General features: G+C 49.2%; 1 protein-coding gene across 1 annotated transcript in view; it reads right to left on the bottom strand.

Annotated features, from left to right (window-relative positions):
* CDON (cell adhesion associated, oncogene regulated) overlaps positions 1-18,461 on the bottom strand; it is a 54,845-nt gene extending 36,384 nt beyond the window's left edge. The window contains exon 1 of the mRNA XM_055819393.1: positions 18,277-18,461. The gene's annotated coding sequence lies outside the window, so the exon portion shown is untranslated. The remainder of the gene's footprint in view (positions 1-18,276) is intronic.
* Positions 18,462-22,702: the final 4,241 nt, after the last annotated feature.

Genomic DNA, 22,702 nt, shown 5'->3' with positions numbered 1-22,702 from the left:
CAGTGAGTACACAAAGCAAGCCACAAAGACCGAAGTTCTTTGAATGAGGGAGGGGGTAAAAAAAAAAAAAAAAAAAAAGAAAAAATATTCGCTTTAACCAGAGCAGCATTGTTCAGCAACAACACTCAGGCATCCAAGCAGTTTCTCTAACACGCACTTTGGAAGAGACCACAGAAACCCCTCACGCACTGGTAGGTGTGGGAACACAGGGGGAAGATGAGATCCAACGTGCAATACACAACCCACAAATATTTGCCTTTTCCTTTGACAGATGGTGTCACTACAGAAGTCCCCTGCTTCTACTGTAGTAGAGAAGAGGGCAAGGCTCATAGTTTTGGGGTCTTTAGAAACCCAGCAGAGAAACCGTGCCTCTTACAGTATTATATTAAACCATATCCAAGCAATAAAAGGCCTTAGGGAAGGAAAAACAAGACTCTTCCCCTTTGCCATCATTTCAATAACCCTGAACTCCTGTTTTGACAGGAAGTACCAGTCACTGGAGACCCACTGGGAACAGAAAGAGAAGAACTTTGGTTAGATGTGGCTCCATTTAAGTGTCTCCAACTGTGAGATGAGCTCACCCAGGAACGTCTCTACCCACTGTTCATTATTCCTTGCTTGAGAGAATGTTATCTCCATCACTGGTGAATCAAAGTTATTTTGAAGTAAGAGGTATCACTGAGACAAGGGGTTATTTCAGATCCTTTTAAAACAAAACAGTAGTAACAGCAGTTATTTATGTAAATAATATTCAAGGTTGAATAGAAACTGACGTTTTCGTGGATCAAGGGAAAAGTCCTTTCTACTTTCACTGGTGGTTTCTCCAGACCATCAGCACCACATACCAGAAAGTCAGAGCATGGCAAAGGCCTGTATTTCTCCTACTTCCACTGAGACATCTTGATCTAAAGTCCAATTATTTTCACCTAGCACTTGACTTTGTCAGCTCTAAAGTAACTTGGCGCTCACAGGCCAAGGGAAACAAGGAAGATAACGGTCTCGTGTCAGAAGTCATCATCCTGACCGATCCAACACACACCCGCCCCTCGGGAGCATGCTGCACATGCAGGGGCATCCCGAAACGTGTACCTGGTACTTTTGGAGATCATCAGTAAGATGGAGTACTTCTGAAGATAACATAATTCTGGGCATGTAACTCATTTGTTGCAGACCCTTTGTAAAAGGGACCCCTCACCACATAGCTATGGGGACAGGCATGCACGCCTGTCCATAGCTCACAGTTTCAGCCCCATGACCTTCAGGATGCCGTCTCCAGGCAAGCAAAATAAATCATCGGAGCCAACTCCGATGGGAAGTATATATTTTAATTAGTCCCTTTAGGAGCACCAGAGAGGTTTCCCGCTGCAGGAGCAGGGCTGTCCCTGCTGCTGGACTGTCACACCAGCCCTGGCACACGCTGGCTAGGTTCTGCAGGGCAGCTTGCATGCCATCACCTGGCTGTCGAGGCCTGAAGAACTCACCAGGAGGGACCTGGGCCAAGGAGCATCCCTTGGCACTTGGACTTACCGAAACGTCCTACCAAGCCGAGACGGGAAGACGCAGGCACCAGATCAGCCAGGCAGGCTTCTCATCTCTGATCTGGACAGACATTGCAGCCCTGGCAGTGACTCTCTCCTCTCTTCCCAAAGCTTCACACTAGTCACCGTTTCTCCAGAAACCAGCTGTCTTCAGTGAAAGGCTCCACATGCCTGGTTCGTTCAGTGTAACTAACTTAACCTGTCACCTCCAAATTAACTCACTCCTATCCATGCTTGCACCAAAAAAAAAAAAAAGGTTTTACACTCTAAAAGATGACAAAATGCTGTATGCCACGCATTCCTGTGGCACCCAGCCCCAGAGGATCCACAGCCGAGAACCTGCCCCGCTTATTCACCAGACCATGAACTTCCCATCTCCACCCTTGCAGCTAAGGGCAGAGTCGCTACTAAAAGCCGCATTATCTCATACCCTTTTTTTTTTTGCTCCCTTTTTCTGACACTTTTTTTCCCCCTCTGGTTTTACTTCTTGAATCATCTTCCTGCCATCTCAGCCCAGCTGGCAGGACAACTCCAGGACCTCCCTGCCCAACGGCCAGCAGCCACCAGAGCTATTTAGCCACCACCTCACCTCAATCTAACCGCTACCGTATCCCGGCTCCATCCCTCTCCTCCAAAACTCATCTGACCTTCAGCAGCCGTTTCAGCACACTGAAGCTAAAGGAGGAAAGGGTTTCTTTGCTAGCCAAATGCACCGGGTCCTATAAACGCCACAGCAAAGCAGGGGAGGAGGAGGAGGAGGAGGAGGAGGAGGAGGAAGGAAATAGCGTGCTCGGGAACAGAGGGAGTTATTCAGGTTGCCCACTCCACCTCCAGGAGCTGACGGCCTTCTCTAAGAAGCCCTAGGAAAAAGTGACAGAGCGCTGCTGCTTCAGGGGCAACGCTGCCCACCAGCTGCAGATGTGACAGCAGTTTTCACTTAGAATAAAACACCTTTGGATACTTAAAAAAACTCTTATTTTTCCTAAACAGCAGCAACTCTGAATCAATTAGCCCAGCCTCGCTTTATAACACTCCATGTGATTCAACACTTACAGCACATCAAGTTGGTTTTTTCCCCCCAGGTCATTTATTCCAGAATCACCAAGAAAAAATTCATTTTAACTTGCTCCCAAAAATTGTTTCCATCAGTACAACAAAAATCACAGATTTTCAAAGCACCTGAATTTAGAGCAAACAAACCCACCAGAATTAACTAAAACACTATGCCTTTAGTGCAAGCAAGCAGACTTAGATCATTAAATCTCACACCAAGACACCTTAAAAAAAAAAAAGGTATTGAAGCCTGTGGCATTCCAAGAGAAAGCAATCAGACATTCCTGCAGCTCGGCTCCTCAGTGATCTCCAAAGCCTTTGATCACCGACTGTCTTCATGCTGTCCTCCTGGGGTCTGGCAAAATGAGTGTAACAGCTGGCATATATACTTCATTAGCTTTTTGTGCTGGGAGGAGCGGGTTAGCAGCCCGGTAGCAACCGACAGTCTGCCCGTCAGCTTTACGGACTAACCTCTGAGGTTTATTCTTGCATCTTTTGGTAGCTGGGAAAGACTTGAAGTAGTCGCAAGCAACTGACACCGGTGCGGTCACCCACACGCCACATAACTTGTACGTACCGCTCCTAAAGACACGGCTGCCATACATCAAGGATGCAGCAGACTGATTTTTAATGCCAACACGTGGGTTTCAGATCCCTAAAAGGCAACAGAGCTTGCCGAAGCCTCATTTTTATGAATGCTTAATGACCACTCAATCATTAACATCAACCTTTAAAAAGCAAATGCAGCACCTACAGTGTTCATTACCCTCCCCCTCCCCCCTTTTCAGGGTCTCAATCGAGTCAGTCAAGCGTGCAAACCGATCCTGTCGCCAGCAAAAGCATTTCCTTTCACTGTGGTCAGCCAAAAGCACGGGAAGAAAATGGAAGTGACTTGGAGTTATGGCACCAAAAAGGCCAGACAAGCAAGGAAATAATCAACTCCACATGAGCCACTTCTAGCCCATCACAATGAAAAGGGCCTACGACTAACCCCAGGAAAGGTCAGCAGGACTATGGGGGTCATAAGCTGAAAAAGGCAATAGCGAGCAGCTGCCAGCTGCAATAAGAATCAATGTGTTCCTAATTACACTCCGAAGAGAGAGCTCGAGCACTGAAGAAGTCATGCTGTAATCACAGCTTGTGTAAAAAAAAAAAATATATATATATATGTACACACACACATTCGAGTGCTCCTGTTTTACTCTCCACCTCGAGCACTGAAACTGCAGTTTCTGTGTTACTAAATTACAGGAAGCGGAGCAACGGAGATAAGGAGCCAAGCATTTACATAAGTGTTGAGGTTTAGGTTTTTGTTTGGTTTTTTTTCCTTTAAAATACCATAATTAGGCATTTGTATCAGAATTACGGCATCACGAAAGACAGGATTTCGTGAGTGTAAGTAATAAAAATATGTACTTCAAAGGGATTTTGTGGGTGCTTTTAGAAAACAAACCAAGCTCTGCCTAGCAGTCCTGCAAGCCTGGTATTTTCTCTAGCCTAAAAAAAATCTGAAAGGGAAAACCCCACCAAAAACAGTTTGCTGACAGTGACCCTATAAACCAAGTGTGAAAGATATAAACAGGTCAGAATGCAATGAAACATACTCAAAGGCAGCTACAGAAACAAACCAAATGGAAAGGCATTTAAAAATTACAAGAAAAAGCATCCTTTGATGTTATGTTCATATTTATTTATTACATTTTAAACAAATGGAAGTATACTCTCTAGATCCTTATCGTGACAACTAAGAGAGAAATTACAGTTGCGCAACCTTTGCAATCGTCACCTTGAATTTCATTAACACTTCCAAAATTCTGCCCATACCCCTGCCCAGCATCCAAATCAATCAGTGCTAAGCCAGCATCCAAGTGTTGCCTACAGATATTCCCAATTAATTATTCAACTGGTATTTTTACTCTTTTCTGGTAATGTGATTTTATAAGCAGCCTTGCATGAGCATGCACGAAGCTCCATGGTTGCTCCACATGATTTAAACCTCCCCATGAATCAGTAACGAATCCCAAGAGCAATTTTGGGGGCCAAAATACCTTATCGATTGTGCAATGGTTTGTAACGGCACATTATTTTTGTTAAAATAGAGACTGAGTATTTGCTCAGGGTGGCAGATGGCAGGAAGAACAAACAGCACTGAGCAAACGAGGCAGCAACCGAGTTCTGACAAGGACAGGGGTCCTTAAGCCTTGATGGCCTGCCTTTGTAAGGCATATGTGTCTTTTTCCAAAGCGGTAAAAAAAAATCCTAAATAACGCCTGTAATTTACTCAAACTCTATCACAGGTAAGGTCCAGTGTCACAGGACAAAAATGACACAAGGATACATTAAGCAGCTGAGGGGAAAAAAAAAATACAAGTATTAGCCTAAAACCATGACCAAAACATTGGCCTGCCTCAAAGATGGAGAAGCAGATCTTTTGCCTAGTTGTTCACTGGTTTTTTCTATTTTGCTTTCAGGCCTGGAAAGTCTCATGGTTGGTATCAGCTGTTGGACTCTGATCAAAGTTTAGCTTTCCATTAATCCTTTGAGTTATATGTGAGGCTGATAGAGAATTTTTTTTTAGAAGACAGTTAAGATTACTCAGATACTTAATTTGCACTCCAGTATTTCAAAAACACCTTGACTTTAAAACTTCGGTCTTGGCATACATATGGTCTTGATAGAAGAACGCATGCTTTGGCATTGACTGAAGAAATGGATTTGTGAGCAGAGGGGAAAAAATTTAACAGTTTGTGTACTGTGCCTCTGCAGCACGCAGTCAAAAACACTCCTGAGTCACTAGTCTGCTATCGACACACATACGTGCTCTGATTGGGGAGGCCTGGGATCCCCATCCTGCTGTATCAGCACCGGTCACAACAAGACAGACATTGGGGAAAAAAAATAAAATAAATCATCACAGAAGCCATGCACTCTTATCCACAAACAGGCATAACAATTAGGTTAATTTCATTATTAACTTCAGAAAAAAAAGCTGAGACAGTCCCCCTGCTGCCACACTAATGAAGTGGGTATGGTTGCTGACTCTTCTAGCCTCAGGGGAAGCAAAAGAACAGAGCATTAGCCTAATATACAGTTCTGCTGGGCTGCAATTATGCTTAAATACCTAAATAAGGGCTTTTAGACCTCAAGGGATCTGAAGGTATCATTAGTCTAACAGTTCCATCAGAGGAACTGTAAACGAAATACATACAAAATCCTCACCCCTTGCTCTTCAGGGACCCCCCAAGACCCCAGCCCTCTCACTCTCTCCTGACTAGGCACTACTTTGCCTCATACTCCCATTTTCTTCCCCGTATCTAGCTCACCAGCTGTCCCGATTCTGCCTCGCCACCTTGCCATCACCAGTGACAGCTCTGCTCACCTTCAACTGTGTCTGGAAAGGTCCTTCTGCAAACGCCTCCCTCTCCGCTCCTTCCTACAGAGCTGGCCTGATCCTCGGAGCAAGGGGGTTTACTTTTTCAACCGAGTGATTTATTTATTTTTTTTTATTATTTAAAACCAAGAACGAGATTTCGCAACCAGTTTCAGCCAATTTAAAGACAGGCTGCTGCTGAGGGCAGTAACACCTTCCTTCAGGACCTGGCTTGCATCCTCCTATCTGCACCAGTGATCATGCGGCCACCGCATGAGTCAGATCTGCTGGCAGATCCAGCTGAAAACTCAGCCAAAGAAAAAAAAATGAGGTTGAGTTTTCACCTGGACAAGGGAGCAGTTTCAGCTCACCAAGCAGTCTTGGAGTGCTAGCCCAAAGGAGGGGCTAGGAATGGATGTCCATGAAAGGGAACTTTGCACTCTTAACAGCATGAGGCCTCAAAGCAAGTAGCAAAGCACCACCCCCAGTGTCTTTAATAAACCCTGAACTGCAAGAATGTGGCCAAAAGACAGGAAAAAACCCCCCACCAAACCCAACTCCAAGTGAGACATGCCTATTTTCCTCCAGTGAGCTAGGGGACTCGCTGCCCTAATTATCCAACCTACAGGTGCACACACCACAGCAAGCTTCAGTACTGCCTCAGGGTGTGTCTTTTCCCCTCCAAAAAGTTTGAATTTTGCATGTCAAGGACGATCACCTGTGATTATAATCTCCCTATGGTTCCTGTAACCAGAATCCAGCATGATTAAAAAAAAAACCCACACCAAAAAAACCAAGGACTAGAACCACAGGCTCACTCAGGTCATCAGAAAAAAGCCTGTCAGACTCTCAGACAAAGGAGCTCGTGTCCACGCACGCTGCCCAGAGGTCTGCTTCCAGCAGCACTCTCACTCTTGATAGGTTTTGATGTGAGAGAAAGTCGATGAAAAGAAGAGGAACCATGGGCAAGCTTTGTTAGAGGACACCGAGCTCATTCCCGAGGCGATTCTAGATGAACACTGACACCGTCCATTGGCAGCCTCCAGCAAGCAACAGCTCTAAAAGACACAAGAGCCAGGGTTCTTCTAGCTGCCTTATCCCGAGTCCAACTCGGTCTGTTGCAACTTGCAGGGATCCATGCTATCCGTGATTCCTTAAAGGAAAGCATGACTATTAAATCCACACCTGCAGCCAGAATTTATAGCAACCTCATCTACTGCTGTCTTACATCATAGGCAATTAGGAGCCTGTGAACTCATGGCTGCAGGATATGGGAGGCGCGCTGGAACCGGAGAGCAAAGCCTGTGTGTTACAGCACGGTTGTAAAGTCACCCTTTAGAATCCACTGTGCCTGCAGACGGCTGAAATCGGGCACAAAACGGAGCAACAGCTCCATTTTAACTGTTTGCTCCACAAAATTGCTGTCCTCCACTTGAAATTGCCGCCTCCCCTCCTTTTACAGTAGTCCACACACTGTCACATGCAATGCCAACACACTGCCGCTGAACCCAGTCTCCAGGGTAAATAGGCAGGAGAACAATGGTTATTAAAAAGCAAACCGGCTAACCAGTGACAGCTGAGGAATAAAGCAGGAAAGAGTCCATCCTTTCTCCCCCCCCCCCCCCCCCCCCCCCGATTAAAACAAGCCTTCGAACAATTCATCCTTCAGTGTTACAGTAAGCTAACCGGGTAATTCGGTTTTACTGCTCTCCTCCCCTCCCTTCCCCCATGCTCCACAGATCAAACCTGGTTTCAAAATTGAAGTCCGAACTCTCCAGGAAAAACACATTTCTGAGCTTCTTAACCTAGAGGGAAGGAATCCCGACACAACTGACAATATTCCTCTAGCAAAAACAATCCCGTTAGCCTCAGGCCCAGATAAAAGCTGTCTCTGCAATAGCTAGGCAGGGAAAGGGGGAAAAAATAAAATTAAAGAGTCATGTTGCTCAGGCCAGGTTTGCTACACAAACTGACTTGGCTCCCATGTGAGGTGAGGAATAGCAGAACACGGGGGAAGGAGGGGGGGGGCTTTGGGTTAGATTTGCTCAGCAGCGCTGCAGAACCAAGCACCGGCCATAGCTTCCCGCTCCCTTCTTGTGCCAGCAGAGCCAAGCTGGACCAGGGAAAGGAGGCAGCAGCGATCATGAAACCGTAGCCTGAGGATTCAGCTTCTCCAGCTCTGCTGCTTCACCCACTGCAGCTGAGCTCCGAGTCAACACTGCGCCACTGGCTCACCCCTGCTAGAGGCAGGGACCCCAGCCCCGAACGGAGGGGCAGTCGGGGGCACCAGCATCAAACAGTGGCAGTTCATGAGTCAGAGCCCAAATCTCTTCCCGTAAATTAGGGTGATGGCAGCTGCTACCAGCAGAACTAGTTCAGACATGAGCAACTGATAGGAAAGTAGTTAAGTTTCATCACAGGTACCAGGGAGAATTTTTGTACCAGGTTAACCTGACTGCGCCCTGTTTTCACCCGCACAGACACATCCTACTTTGCTGAACAGGACTTCTGTTTGGATGTCCAACAGCAGACTGGTAATTCCAGGAGACACCTTCCCAAACGAAGATGGGACACCGCTGCTGTGGCCTCAGGATGTAGGAAAAAGGTTCGAGACTCTTCGTAGCAAGTCAGCTCCCCCGCAAGACTTTAATGCCAAGCTCAGCAACACACAGGGGCCCTGCAAAGATAACCGGCTGCCGGGACTGATTCCATCCCACGTTAGCATCCATCAGATAGCAAGAAAAACAAGATTAAGCAGCACCACAGCATTAGTCTTCATTTAAACTTGGCAAAGAAAGCAAATGTTTCTTTTTCTGCTCTAAAAAACACACAAAGAGAAGCCAACAATCTTGGACTCAGCCAGCGAAAGGTGCCTGGACTTTTTAATATTGGGGGATTAGAAGGGACAACACTTGTATGCCTGCCAGACCCCAGATAAGTAGTGAATGCTTAGGTTAAGCAGGCTAGCATCTGCCTCCTGCAATATATATGCTTCCAGAGTGAAAATAAACAGCTTCACACCTTTGGCTCGGAGAAGGACTTCAGTTTCTTTTACATCCTCAACCTGCAGTCTCGAGGAAGAGGGGTCGGAAGGGTGAAGGTGACTTGAAGGTCCCTTATTCCAACCAACAAGAAGGCGGCTAAAAACTTTCAGTCTCCTGTCATACCAAGGAGGCAGTTTAGGGTCTTTGCCGCTGCACATATAATGAAGCGGCGCCAGATCCTGCTTTACTGGAACCAGTAAGAGCTGCTTCAGAAAACCTCTGAATATACTTACTTTTTCCATGCGTGTAGCTTACACACGAGCAATGACAAACGCACTAGTTTAGAAAAAAACCTGACTCGAAATCAGACTATTTTTTAAATGCTGAGCTCAAAAGCCCATAATCTACGAAACCGTGCCTCAGTGCTACCACCCAACTCATTTGAGATCTGTTCCTGTGACAATTCACAGAGCTGAAGAGACTCAAGCCACACAGCTGCAGACTGTAACTTCAGCATCCACCATTCCTAGACTCCTCTGATTGATCTCGGCTCGCACAGCAATTTGGAAGTGCAATCTGCACCCAAAAAAAGAATGCCTCAGTCTGAATAGCTGAATTCAAAATCATATCATTAAGGTTGAAATTTCAACATATTTAGAGAGTTTTGATAATAACATTTTTGATTACATCCGTTGCCAGCTTCCTTCTACACCCTGACAAAGATTTAAAGGATACATTCCTATTTCATTCTGCAACAAAGATTAGTGGCAGGAACAGAAAACATCTTCTGTTCCAAAAAACCCTCAGGGTTTTCCTCCTGAGCTTGCACTTTATTAGAGGAGACTCGAATCTCCATCAAGCTGTGATATACTGTCACTGCAAAGTATTTAGGCAGCAGGTATCCAAGCGCTACACCAAAAGGCACCTTCTGAAAAGGCTCTTGAAAAACAAAGAGATTTCCTGAAGCTATTGCAAACGTGAAATAGTTCCTCAGAAGTTAACAGCCCTCAGCAAGCTTTATGAAAATCCGAGCCTACGCTCCAGCATATAGCCATAATTCTGGAACTTTTGTGAACTCTTATTGTGGGGAAGGGGGGGGGGGGGGGGGGGGAACAAAGGAAAACCACATGCTATTGTTTAGTTTGACTCCGCAATACATTTAATCTACATGGAGTTGGAACATTACACAGCAGCACTCTTCAGCTACCAGAAATCACACTCAGCCAACACCAGCAAAACCCATCCTCTAAAGGGGGAAATGCTGTTTTAAAGATCTTATCTTTGCCCCACACAGCACTGAAGTTCTCCAAAATACAGCTGAAAGCTCTAACTACTGATCCCCCACCCCAAGTGGGTCATCAGTGCAAGAATACCAGCTCTCAAGAAAGAAGGGAAGCCAAAGCTGGTGAGTTTCACCAACTTGACCTTGAGCTATCAGAGCTTTTGCCAGGCAGACCACAACAGACCTGGGGGGTCCTGAGCAGAGCAAAGACCCACCCAGACATCTAACTATCAGCAGGACCTACCCCTGACGTGTTCCAAGATGTTACAGCGACAAGACACACAGCTTGTGAGCTGCCAGAGAGTTATTCCACTATATCCATAAGGATAATAATAGATTTAGCTACATGAATTCCACTGGTAAAGTCGCACAGCTCCCTTCCCAGCCTCGTAACCCACTGGATGCACAAGAACGACCCACATGTCACTGGGAGAGTATCTTCAGCATGCGGCTCCAGAACAACCCTGAGCAGCTCAAAAGGCTGTGGAGCTGTAGATGAGGTACCAGCTGGGCGGGCAGGCAGATCCACCCCAGCACCACTGAAGAACCATCTTCCCAAACATCGTTATTTCCACATCTAAGCCACCCATTGCCATCTCCTTGTCCCCAACAAGTTCATTTCCCCCAGCCTCAATTTTCAAGCCAATTTTCAAGCTCCTATGTACAACTTTTTCCCAGGGTGCAGAGTGCTTTGCCTTCTGTTGGGGGACAGCTGTTGTAGCCAAGGGACCAGAGCACTGCAAGGTCACCCCTTGGCAGACGCCAGCATCAACACTGCTCATTAGGCTAAGAACTACATGCAGCCAGTTGATGTCACGGCCAGAGCAGCCCACAGGCACCCTCTCTCCAACCTGAGCCTCCCCCTGGCTTGGTGGAGCTGCCGTTTATCTTTTCATCCACCTGGGACCAGAGGCCTTTGGCACAGCCCCATCCTCAACCCTCCTTTGGTACGGGGGGGCTGGCACATACGCAGGTGGCTGTAAGATTTCAGCAGGCAGGCTGAATGAAATGGTGAAGAAAGAAGCTTTTCAGAGGGGGAGGCGGGGATGACAAGCATACACTTATTAAACAAGTCATCTGTTTGGAGCGCTGGCTCCTACTTGTTCTCAGTTATATTATTCACTGAAGAGTGGATTAATCCATCACTGCAAAGGAATCTCCTGATCTCCAAGATAAAGGCAACATGTCTTGCACTGACTGTCTCTGGATCCTCCTGAAAATCACCAGCCTTTCTCATACCCTTATTTGGGCTGATCTATCATCTCTTAGCAAACAAGAAGGAAAAAATAAAAGGAAATTAAAAACTGAGAAAACACCACCTGATCAAAGTAACTTTACTTGGGAAAAGCTAGCTTGGATCAATGTGGAAGCGAGTAGGGAATTTCACCTCAGAAGAATCATCCTCTTCCCTTGCTGCAGCTCTCCCGACGGGACTCGTCCTCACAAGAGGAATGGTCACCTGGGGGTTACCTCCTGAACCGGCATGTAAAAAAACATGATTTCTTTAAAGATAATTGAAATTGAGGCCTTTTAGCTAGATAAATGGTTTGTTTCGCTCTGCGAGGACCAGGAAAGGAAAAGTCCCAGTACCATTCCCTTGCAGGAACAAGGGCATCTCCAGCTAGAGCGGGCTGCTGCTCTGGCACAAAGCACCTACACGAAACACAACAATGCTCTCCATGAAGATGTCCAGCATCTGTTTGACCTTCAGTGCTTTAGCAGATGATGCAGAACGATTACAGAGGCATTCAGGAACGTTCTTCGCCCGAGATTAAGGGGGGCACAGCAGATCCCCACAGCTCACCTCTGACTGGAGCTGGCAGCCCACAATGCAGGGGTCCCACCGGCACGCAGAAGGTGAGGTGGAGCAAGCTGGCAGGGTGTGCTTTGCAGGCAACAACCCACAGCTACCTCTGCAAAGACAAAACACCCCAGAAATGTAAACCAGCGGCACCCAGCCCCTTTGCCCTTCTCCTTCAGAGCCCATTTTTCAACGGGGGACTGCTCACAGCACAAGCGTTTTTTCCCCTTTGTCTGGCGCTCTTTGGCATTTTACAGGCTCACCGTGAGGAAAACCAAGGTCTACAAGGCAGGCAGACTTTGTACAACTGCGAGGTAGGAAATATTAAACTTGTCTTTGAATTAAACAAATAAGGCTCAACCACTCGGTTCATTATCAGATACAATGGTTGAAGTCTGCAGGGAAAACTAAACAGCAAAACCCAGGGTATAAATCAAAGGCATGATCAGACAGACAGGTGAGGCCAAGGGTGCGGTTTCACCTTACAGCTAAGGCAAAAGCTGGCCGCTGCCAAAAGGGATGGTCTCCCAATCCCCCCCCCCCCCCCGACTCCCTCGCTCTCTCCTGCTGCTTCTGGCACTACCCCCAGCTGCCAAGCTGGAAGAAAATATTCCAACCAAGCTGGCTTACCTCGCTCTGGGTTTCCGGGGATTATGTTCGGGGGGGGGGGGGGCTTTTTTTCCTCCCCCCTGTCGTTTTAGTGAGTTGAACTGGTTTAATCGGGCATTTCTGGCAGGGAGCAGGAGATGGAGGTGGGGGGGAACAGCAAGACAGCCCCCCACCCCACCCCAGGCAACCAGCTCTTGGCTCAGCCACAGCACGGAGAATGCGGTTTTATGAGACAGCTAAGCCAATTTAAAAGCCAGCTGCTGCCAAAAGGGGCCATTCCCCCCCCCCAGCACCCCTCTAGCCCCCAGAGGCCTCCCCAGTCATCGAAGTGGAAGATTTAGCAACTCTGTAACTGTGGGGCAAGATCCAGCGGAGAGTTTGGGGCTTGTTGATTTGGGTTTGTTTTTTTTTTGTTGTTGTTTTTTTTTTTTTTTTATCTGGAAGGGTTAGCTGGAGTCACTCCCCTGCAGCTGCTCCAGCACTGGATTCCCACAGTAGGGAAGAGGCAGGAATGTACCTGCCACCTCCTGCAGCAGCGAGTCCTCTGACTGAGTTGTAATGTGAAACGGCGCCCAAGGAGCTGGGGGGGGGGGGTGGGGGAGAAAAGAAAAAAGAAAAAAAAATAGCATCCCACCTGGCCAGAAAAGCTCCAAGACATCTTGTAGGTATGGGAAGCGGGAAAACAACCCACCTTGCATGATTATTTTCCCTTCTGTTGAAAGACAGGAGATATTTCTCACGTAGAAAGAGCAAGCAGGGGCTTAATGGAAAAGACAGGTGGTATGGATGCACAAATCTCAATCCCTAGTAAGGCTGAACAAGCAGTTTACCCTAAAGTGATAACTGTCACTGGAGAATCATCATCCGCACCGGAAAGGGAGAAACAAGCTGGGGAAATTAAGTGGAAAACTATGACACAGTCAGCCCTGGAAGCTGGACTGAGCCATCTACAAAGGATGTTACTAGAAGAACAGTAAGCTGAGAAAGAAAAACCTAAAAAAATATATACATATACACATACACACACAGAGAGGAAACTAGTCTAAAAACTCCTGGGACACAGTAGCTGGAGACCTCTCATTAGCTAAAGTAATACAGCAAAGAGGTTTTTGCTGAATTTGCCAAGGACAAATGCTATCCCAGAGTGAATTATTTGGGAGAAGGGGACACAAATACCAGGGCTTGCTCAGGGAGGCCACCAGGAGAGCACTAAGCCAGTAGGAAAGACAACACACTCGGAGAACAGGCCTTGTACCAGCTCACCTGTTAAACTAGATCAAAACTGCAAAAAAAAGCGTACAGAGAACAAGTTTGGTTCCCATGTACCAGCTTTAAGAGTCCGGATTGCAAGAGAGGCTGGAAATTCCCACTTCAGGAGGCAATTTGACCAAGTCTGCTTGATACAGGATTTGAAGCCTTTAACAAGATTTTTAAGCTACATAAGCCAGCATTTTTGATCAGCCTCACCCCAGCTGCAGCCAGGAATCAGCTCAGAAGTTCCCTGGCCCACTGAAACACTGAGGAAAATGAGAAAACTGACAGAAAAACATTGCAGCGAGCAGGAAAGCGGCATGACTCAGCTAAGGGAGCCACTCGCTAGTCAACAGATCATAAGCAAAGCAGCAGTCAAAAAACTGACTCTACACATAAAGGTCAAGTTTACAGTATCAATTAATTCATACAAATTAGATGTTGCCTAACAAAAGACGTCAGGCAGGTTCCTGAGCTGCGTGCAGCACGCCAATTAAAGCGATTCCATATAAAATGCTACCTGAAATACCAGATCTCAACAGGCTTGTGGGTGAAGACTGGCTCCGTCTCAGGGCTTCTCGCGCTAAGCTAAAGATTTCAAAGCCTCGCTGGAACCAAGTTCACCAGCAAATACACCGCATTTTCATGTCATTTTGCATGTGTTTGCATGCCAACACAACTATGCAGGAACAGAGCATTGCATTAAAAAAAAAAACCAACAACAAAACCCTCAAGATTCACATCTGTAGGCACGGAAATAAGGAAAATGAAGAGTTGGTGGTTTTCCTGTGCAGCCTAAAAGGCACTGCAGTAAAAGAACTCTTAGAGAAAGCGTGAAGAGCGAGTTTGGTGGAAGGTACAGGAAAGCTAGGTGAAGTTCAATGCCTTTTCACATACAGAATTAGAAATAGCTCACGCTACTGATGCAAACCTTTCGCATAAAGCTCATTTGGCAGCAGAGAGAAGATGGATGTGCACATACAAAGACCCAGAGCTATCAGCCTGCAACCTGCTGCTCCTCACACCCAGCCCTGCAAACAACTTCCCAGGGAAGCTGGAATTAAAGCAGCTGGTCCTTTACACGTTCAGTCACATCAACAATGCTACTAGCCAGGTGAAGAGGCACACCGGGAGAAGGTGCTGCACAACTGTACCACGCAGCAAGCTACATGCAGATTGTGTCAGGCACTGGTTCAGAAAACAGCTTTATTCCCAAGATGGTTTAATCATCACATGCTTCCCAGTTAAGTTTTCTTGCTGCTGCAGCTGAAGCTTTGCTAGACTTAACACTTAGTGGTAGCGTCTTATCTCAAGCAGCCACTAAATTAATTTCAGTGGTGTCAGTATGACCAAGGCCTTCATTAGGCAAAGCAGGTCTGCTCGGGGATACACAGAGGAGGATTTATGAGATGACGAACACCAGCATGGCTGTGCGCTCACGTGAGCAAATCAATTGCTTTGCTTCACAATTTCCACATCTGCAGAAGCAGTCTTTAAACAAGTCAGTGTATTTTTAAGCTCTGACAGTTAAAATCCTCAAGTGACATCACCTGAAGTTGGAGCACAGCTGCCTTATTCCTCTGGCACACCAGTGAGCCAAAGTAAGCATGAGCCTCAGTTTATAGGCTTACAGCACACCTTGAGATAATGAAAGCACTGGTGGGGTTTGCCCCCATAGCAGAGTCAGGCCTCTCCTTACGTGTCTGGGTTTTTTGTTGGTTTCTGCCAGGGCCCCCACACAAGTCCTGAGGTAAGAAACACAGAGTTTAGTACCAGTGCATCCCAGCCAGGCTGGCCAGCATGCCGACAGAGGGAGCACACAGGCGTCCTCGCCCAAGCGCCACCCACCAGCACCCAAAAGGGCTGGCAGGCAAAGGCTGGAGAGCACCAGGTAGAGCTGGTGTCCTACCAAACCCTGGCACCCGCAAGAGGGTGAAAAATAACCAAGATAAACCCTCCCAGCTGCTTTGCGTGGTGCATTATTGCTTGCCAAGGCGGGAGCAGCCTCCTAGCCTGCCTGTGCTTCACCTTGCACGCACGGGCACGGCTGTTTACAAGTGCTTGGGGCAGCTTAAGGGTGTAAATCGCATTAATCCAAGCGACAAAGCTACCGCGCTCATCCTTGGGTGAATTACTAATCCCTCGCCACTAGAGCTGTTCCCATTTTACTTCCTGCCCCTTGGAGGAGATAAAAAAAAAAAAAACCCTTTTAACATGAAGCTGGCAGGTAATCCAGTAGATCCTGTCTCAGTATTTCTATCTGCAAGTCTAGCCTTACATAACCAAACAGATCTGAGCAACAGTCGTGGGTTTCTGTGGCTGCTTCGCAAGCCTGAAGATTTTTCTAGGATGTAGACTGAACTAGTCAAAAACTTCCCTCTTGTTTTGGGGAGGGGATTACAGGAAAAAAAAATTATTTCTTTTTAAATGGAGCAGCACTCCATTATCAACCCCTCCCCAGAGGACAGGCTTGTAACCATTTTTAAGAAGTAGGGTTTGGTTTAGATGCATTTGAATCACGCAAGCAGCGCTCACTGCCTAGTTTAGTTTGGTAGAACAAAAGCACGCTGGTTGTAATTAGGGTATATGTCAGGTTTAACAGAAAAGCATTAAGAAATCATGCCATGAAACCTTCACCGCTACTTGAGCGGAGAATTTTTGGAATATAGTGACATGAAGGAGTGGGCTGCTGCCCTCAGCAACCGCTATTACAAAAGCGCTCTCTCTCCTTAAAGAAGTTAGAGGCAGGCAGTACATCACATAAATCGCAACTGTCAAAACACGAAAGCTGTGGGAGATGAGCAGAAAAGCAAACCGGCTCCACACAGCTTGGCTTTAAGCACCGGCACAACAGGATTACCTGCTTTGTTCCAAGAAGACACTGGGCCACAAACAAAATCCCAGAAGAATAAAAGTTTATGCACTGCCAGTAACCTCAGTGACCAGTGGCTGTGGAGTGACAACCCTGGTGTTTGGGTTAGTAAATTGTATTTCTGGTGCATGTGTGAAAGATACAACTCACTGAGTAAACACCCCTTCAGAGCTGACAGTTTTACAGCCGCAGGCTCGGCGCAGCTACTCCTTCTCAGAAACCTCTGAGCACATAGACCCAGCAAATCATTCGGGGAAAGCAGTAAAAAAAAAAAAAAAACAAACCACCACACACAAACCTACATAAAGCCATCACATTTACCCATTCGCCAATCCTTTAAAAAGTTATGAGGCAGGGGCAAAATAAACATCGCCTGTTTTCTGCCTAACAGTTGAAAGTTGTGTGTCACGTCTGAAAAACATTTCCCTTTTGGTTTGAAAACATCAGTATTGAAAACATGCAATAGTCGACTGGAAAGTTCCTTCATTAAAAGTCAGCAACTGTATAATTATTTCTTTTTTTTCTGGCAAAGAGACAGACAAAGGCAAGCAAAAGCCATTTAAAAAGCAAGAATCTGACAGCTTTAAGGATGGAGGTGTCATAATGAGAAAAAAAAAATAAAATAAACAGAGTTAAGATGTCACTATGCTTTACGGCTGGAGTCCCCAGGCATCACACACCACCTCTCGCTTTAGGGGCTGACTTTCCACCGCTCTAATCACAGAGAAAGTGACCTTGCGGATTAAAACCAAGCACCGAGATTATCAATTTTAAGGCGGTTAAGAGGCAAGACACGACCCCAAGTCCATCCCCCGCCGCAGCGCCTTCAGACGGAGCAGCGTTTTAATGACAAATACAGCCTGGGGGACTTTCACTGGGCAGTATGACGGTACATCAGCCACAGGCTGGGGGCAGAGCGCTGAAACTGCGCTCAGGGGGTCTCTTCCCCCCCACCACCCCCTCCTCACCCGGGCGCCCCCCGGCTCCCCCCGCCCAGCCCCGCACCGGGGGCACCAGAACAGCCCCGGCCCGGCCCGGGCCCCTCGGCCGCGCCCGGCTCCGGCACACGGGGGGCTGCCCGCCCGCCGCCCCGGGGAACCACCCCTCAGGAGGAGACCCCCCTCAGAAGCCGCTCCGGGGACCCCCTTCAGGAGCGGGACCCCTCAAGAGCCGGCCCTGGGGACCCGCTTAGGAAGGGACCCCCCTTCAGGAGCCACCCCGGGGACCCCCGTCAGCAGGAGACCCCCCCTCAAAAGCCGCCCCGGGGGGAACCCCCTTAGGCAGGGACCCCTCAGGAGCCGCCCCAGGGACGCCCCCCCAGGAGGGGACCCCCCCCAGGAGCCGGCCCCCGTCAGGAGAGGGCCCCCCGCGCGAGCGGCCCCCCCCAGCACCCCCCCTTCAGCCGCTGCCGCCGGCAGGAGCGGGCCGGGGCTGACAGGAGCCGCCGGGCCGAGCCGAGCCGCCGCCACCTGCGGCCGCGTCCCCCTCAGCGCGGCGGGGCGGCGGGACGCGTTACCTCCGGGCAGCCGCCGCGCCCCCTCCCTGGTCCCGGTGCCGGTCCCGCTCGGCGGCGGCTCCCCAGGACATTCCAGGCTGGGGCGGGCGACCCGGCGGACGGGAGCCTCCATCCAACGCCGCCCGGCCGCGCCGCTTATCCCCGCTCCCCGCCCCGCTCCACCGGCGCCCCGTGCCGGAGGCGGCCGCGGCACCTCCGCCCCGCCCCGCCCCCGGAGCGTACCAACGGGCGGGGGGGTGCGGCCGCCCGGCGCGGCACCGGGCCGGCGGGGGAGGCGGGGGGCACGACACACGGCGGGGGGGAAGCGCGGCCCGGTCCCCTACGGTGCCCTCCGCGCAGCCCCGGGGCTGCGGGCCCTTTAAGGGAGAGGGGGTGCGGGGGCGCCCGCGCCGCCGCGGGGCTCCGCGTCCCACGCGGAGGGCGCTTGCAGCCTTGCAGCCGTGCAACCGCGCAACCGTGCACCGCTGCAACTGTGTACCCATGCATCCCTGCACCCCTGCAACTGTGTGCCCGTGCACCCCTGCAACCATGCGACCGTGTGGCCGTGCAACTGTGTGCCCATGCACCCCTGCAACTGTGTGCCCATGCACCCCTGCAACTGTGTGACCGTGTGGCCCTGCAACTGTGTGACCGTGTGCTGTGCACCCCTGCAACGGTGTGCCAATGCATCCTTGCAACCATGCAACCCTGCAACCGTGTACCCCTGCAACTGTGTGCCCCGGCACTCCTGCACATGTGCACCCCTGCGACCATGCACCCCTGCAACTGTGTGCCCATGCACCCCTGCAACCATGCGACCGTGTGGCCATGCAACTGTGTGCCCATGCACCCCTGCAACCATGTGACCATGTGCTGTGCACCCCTGCAACTGTGTGCCCATGCATCCTTGCACCCCTGCAACCGTGCACCCCTGCAACTGTGTGCCAATGCATCCTTGCAACCCTGCAACCCTGCAACCGTGTACCCCTGCAACTGTGTGCCCCGGCACTCCTGCACATGTGCACTCCTGCACCCCTGCGACCGTGCACCCCTGCACCCCTGCGACCGTGCACCCCTGCAACTGTGTGCCCATGCACCTCTGCAACTGTGCGACCATGTGCCCGAACTGTGTACCCCTGCAACCATGTACCCCTGTGCCCCTGCAACTGTGCAACCATGCAACATGTGCCTGTACAACCATGCGTCCCTGCAACTGTGTAGCCATGCAACCACGCACCCATGCACCTGTGCAACTCTGTGCCCCTGCAACCATGCACCCTCATGCCCCTGCAACCATGCACCCTCGCAACAGTGTACCCCTGCAACGGTGTACCCTGCAACCATCACCCCTGCAATGATGTTCCCCCTGCAACCCTACAACTCTGCACCCTTGCAACAGTGTACTCCTGCAACCATACAGCCCTGCAACTGCATGCTGCTGCAACGTGTACCCTTGCAACCGTGTCTCCTTGAAACAGTGACACCCCCACAACGGTGTACCGTGCAACCATCACCCCTGCAACAGCGTACACCAGCACCCCTGCAATGGTGGACCTCTGCAACCATGCACCCCTGCAATGGTGTGCCTGTGCACCCCCACGACACTGGACCCAGCAACTGTGTACCCCTGCAACAGCCCACCCCTGCAACTGTGCACCATTGCAATGGTGAACCCTCGAACCGTGTACCCTTGCAACTGTGCACCACGGACAGGCTGCTTGCTCGCATGCTCCTGAGGGTCGTGCACTGTGCAACCCTCCCCTCATGCAAAGGTGGTTGCAGCGCCCGGGCCGCTCATTTAGACACCGGCAGGCCTGCGGTACCTGTTGTAAACCCTTTACTCTTGCACCGAGGTGTTCCCAACCCTTTTAAAACCCGGTGCAGAGCCGGGGTTGCCAGCAGAGCGCTGCATCTCCTGCAGCCGGTCGTAAAGCTGAAGCGTCGCAGGAGCGAGGGAGCAGGAGAGCGGCTCCAGCGTTTTTTCCAGCAGGCTGGAAACAATCCTGCACGCTGCGCGCATGCTCCGTGCCTGATTTCCCACCCGCTAACACCACCGAGAAAACCCTGCTCCAGTGAGACGGGGCTGAAAACCAGCAGCAAGTGGGGCTTTACTGGGGCTTGGACAGCATCCAGCTGCAAACCGCAGCGCGAGCACGTTAAGCGTCGGGGAAGCTCCCGTCATTTGCAGCGTAATTTAATATTAACAGCTTGCTAAATTGCGCGGCATTAGACCTAATCTGCGGGATTAAAAACGGTGAACCGGCGTATTACAGCTTCATCCTGCAGCCAAACCCTTGGCCCTTTCCAAAAAGCCCCAAACACGCCCGGAATGCCTCGGTTTTTTAAATATTATTTTGAATTTATGAAATTTTGGTTGCATCTGCACGTGGTGGTTGAACTGGAAGGGGATTTATCCAGAGGAAGGTTTTGTGTGGAACAGCTTGAGCAGCACGTGGAGCAGGCGGGACAGAGACACAGCTCCTGTGTTTAAAAATAAAAGAGAAATCTGCTTTTTTTAATTAAAAACAAAAACAAAAACAAAAACAAAAACAAAAACAAAAACAAAAACAAAAACAAAAACAAAAACAAAAACAAAAACAAAAACAAAAACAAAAACAAAAACAAAAACAACACCTTGGAACAAAGTTTCTTGGTTTTCAGGCAGACCTGCAAAACCGATGGGCTGCACTACCCTGTGTTTACCAGCCCTAATTTTATCCCTCAGGAGGTTTCCTGGAGGACGTCATTATTTCCACAAGTGTAAAAGGGGGAAAAAAATAAAGAAAACAAAAACTAGAAAAGTCCTGGGCGGATTACAAATCCCATAATCCACAGAAAACGCCCCAAAACAAAACGAAAAAGTGAAAACACTTGATATGTGGTGGCTGGCAGAGAGGCCAAGGACTTGAGGCTCTCCCCCAGCGCAGGAGTGCAATGGCTTTTGGGGGTAAAAATAATTAAAATTAAGATTATAACGATGGTCCTTCGCAGCGCAGGGATGCTGCCAAACCGTGACCCCCCCCTGTAAATTTTCAGGATGTTTCTCTCCCCTCCAAATCCAAATTTGCATGAGAATACCCTCTTGGGGTGGAGAATTGCTGCTTAATTAGGGAACAGAAATCGCTTTAATTAGCATGTCTCCATGCTCCCTGCTATTTTGCATAGATTCAAATGAGATGCTCATTAGGGAGCAGGCACCCGGACAAGCTACGCCCTTTAGCCGTGCGCTAACCCAATTAACCTCGGCGAAGGCAAACGATGCCAGGCTCTGTGCTGGGAAGGATGTGGCCGTGCTGAGTGCAGGGTGCTGAGCTGGGAGCTGCCACCACCCTGCCACTGGCACACCTTGTCTGGCCGATAGCAGGTTTTCCTCCTCGCCAGGTTTTCCTCCATGCAAGGTTTTTCCTCCTTGAAAGGTTGCCTTCCTTGCCAGGTTTTTCCTCCTTGGAAGATTTTCCTCCATGCAAGGTTTTCCTCATCACAAGGTTTTCCTCCATGCAAGGTTTTTCCTCTTGGTAAGGTTTTCCTCCTTACCAGGTTTTTCCTCTTGGTAAGGTTTTTCCTCCTTGCCAGGGTTTTCCTCATCACAAGGTTTTCCTCATCACAAGGTTTGCCTCCTTGCAAGGCTTTCCTTCTTGCAAGGTTTTTCCTCCTTGCGATGTTTCATTTCTTGCCAAGCTTTTCCTCCACACAAGGTTTTTCCTCTTTTCAAGGTTTTCCTCCATGCAAGTTTTTCCTCCTCGCAGGGTTTTCCTCCTCCTAAGGTTTTCCTCCATGCAAGATTTTACTTCTTGCAAGGTTTTTCCTTCCTTGCCAGGTTTCCTTCCTTGCCAGGTTTTTCCTCCTTGCCAGGTTTTTCCTCCTTGCCAGGTTTCCTTCCTTGCCAGGTTTTTCCTCCATGCAAGTTTTTTCCTCCTTGCCATGTTTTTCCTTCTCGCAAGATTTCGTTCCTTGCCAGGTTTCTCCTCCATGCAAGGTTTCTCCTCCTTGCAAGGTTTTTCCTCCATGCAAGGCTTTTCCTCCTCACAAGGTTTCCTTCTTTGCCACATTTTTCCTCCATGCAAGGTATCTCCTCCATGCCAGGTTTCTCCTCCATGCAAGTTTTTTCCTCCTTGCCAGGTTTCCTCGGTGCAAGGTTTTCCTCCTTGCAAGGTTTTTCCTCCTCGCAGGGTTTTGTTCCTTGCCAGGTTTTTCCTCCTCACAAGGTTTTGTTCCTTGCCAGGTTTCTCCTCCATGCAAGTTTTTTCCTCCTTGCCAGGTTTTCCCTCCATGAAAGGTTTTCCTCCTTGTAAGGTTTTCCTTCTTGCAAGATTTTCCTTCCTTGCCAGGTTTCCCCTCCATGCAAGGTTTTTCCCCCTGGTATGATTTGCTCCCTCACAAGGTTCTCCTCCCTTCGCTTGCTGGCTCGCCACCGGGGCTTGGCAGCAGACATGCAGGGGGACACCCC

Source organism: Falco peregrinus, chromosome 15, assembly GCF_023634155.1.
Source record: "Falco peregrinus isolate bFalPer1 chromosome 15, bFalPer1.pri, whole genome shotgun sequence".
Taxonomy (NCBI): domain Eukaryota; kingdom Metazoa; phylum Chordata; class Aves; order Falconiformes; family Falconidae; genus Falco; species Falco peregrinus.
This window is presented reverse-complemented; position numbering and strand designations above follow the sequence as displayed.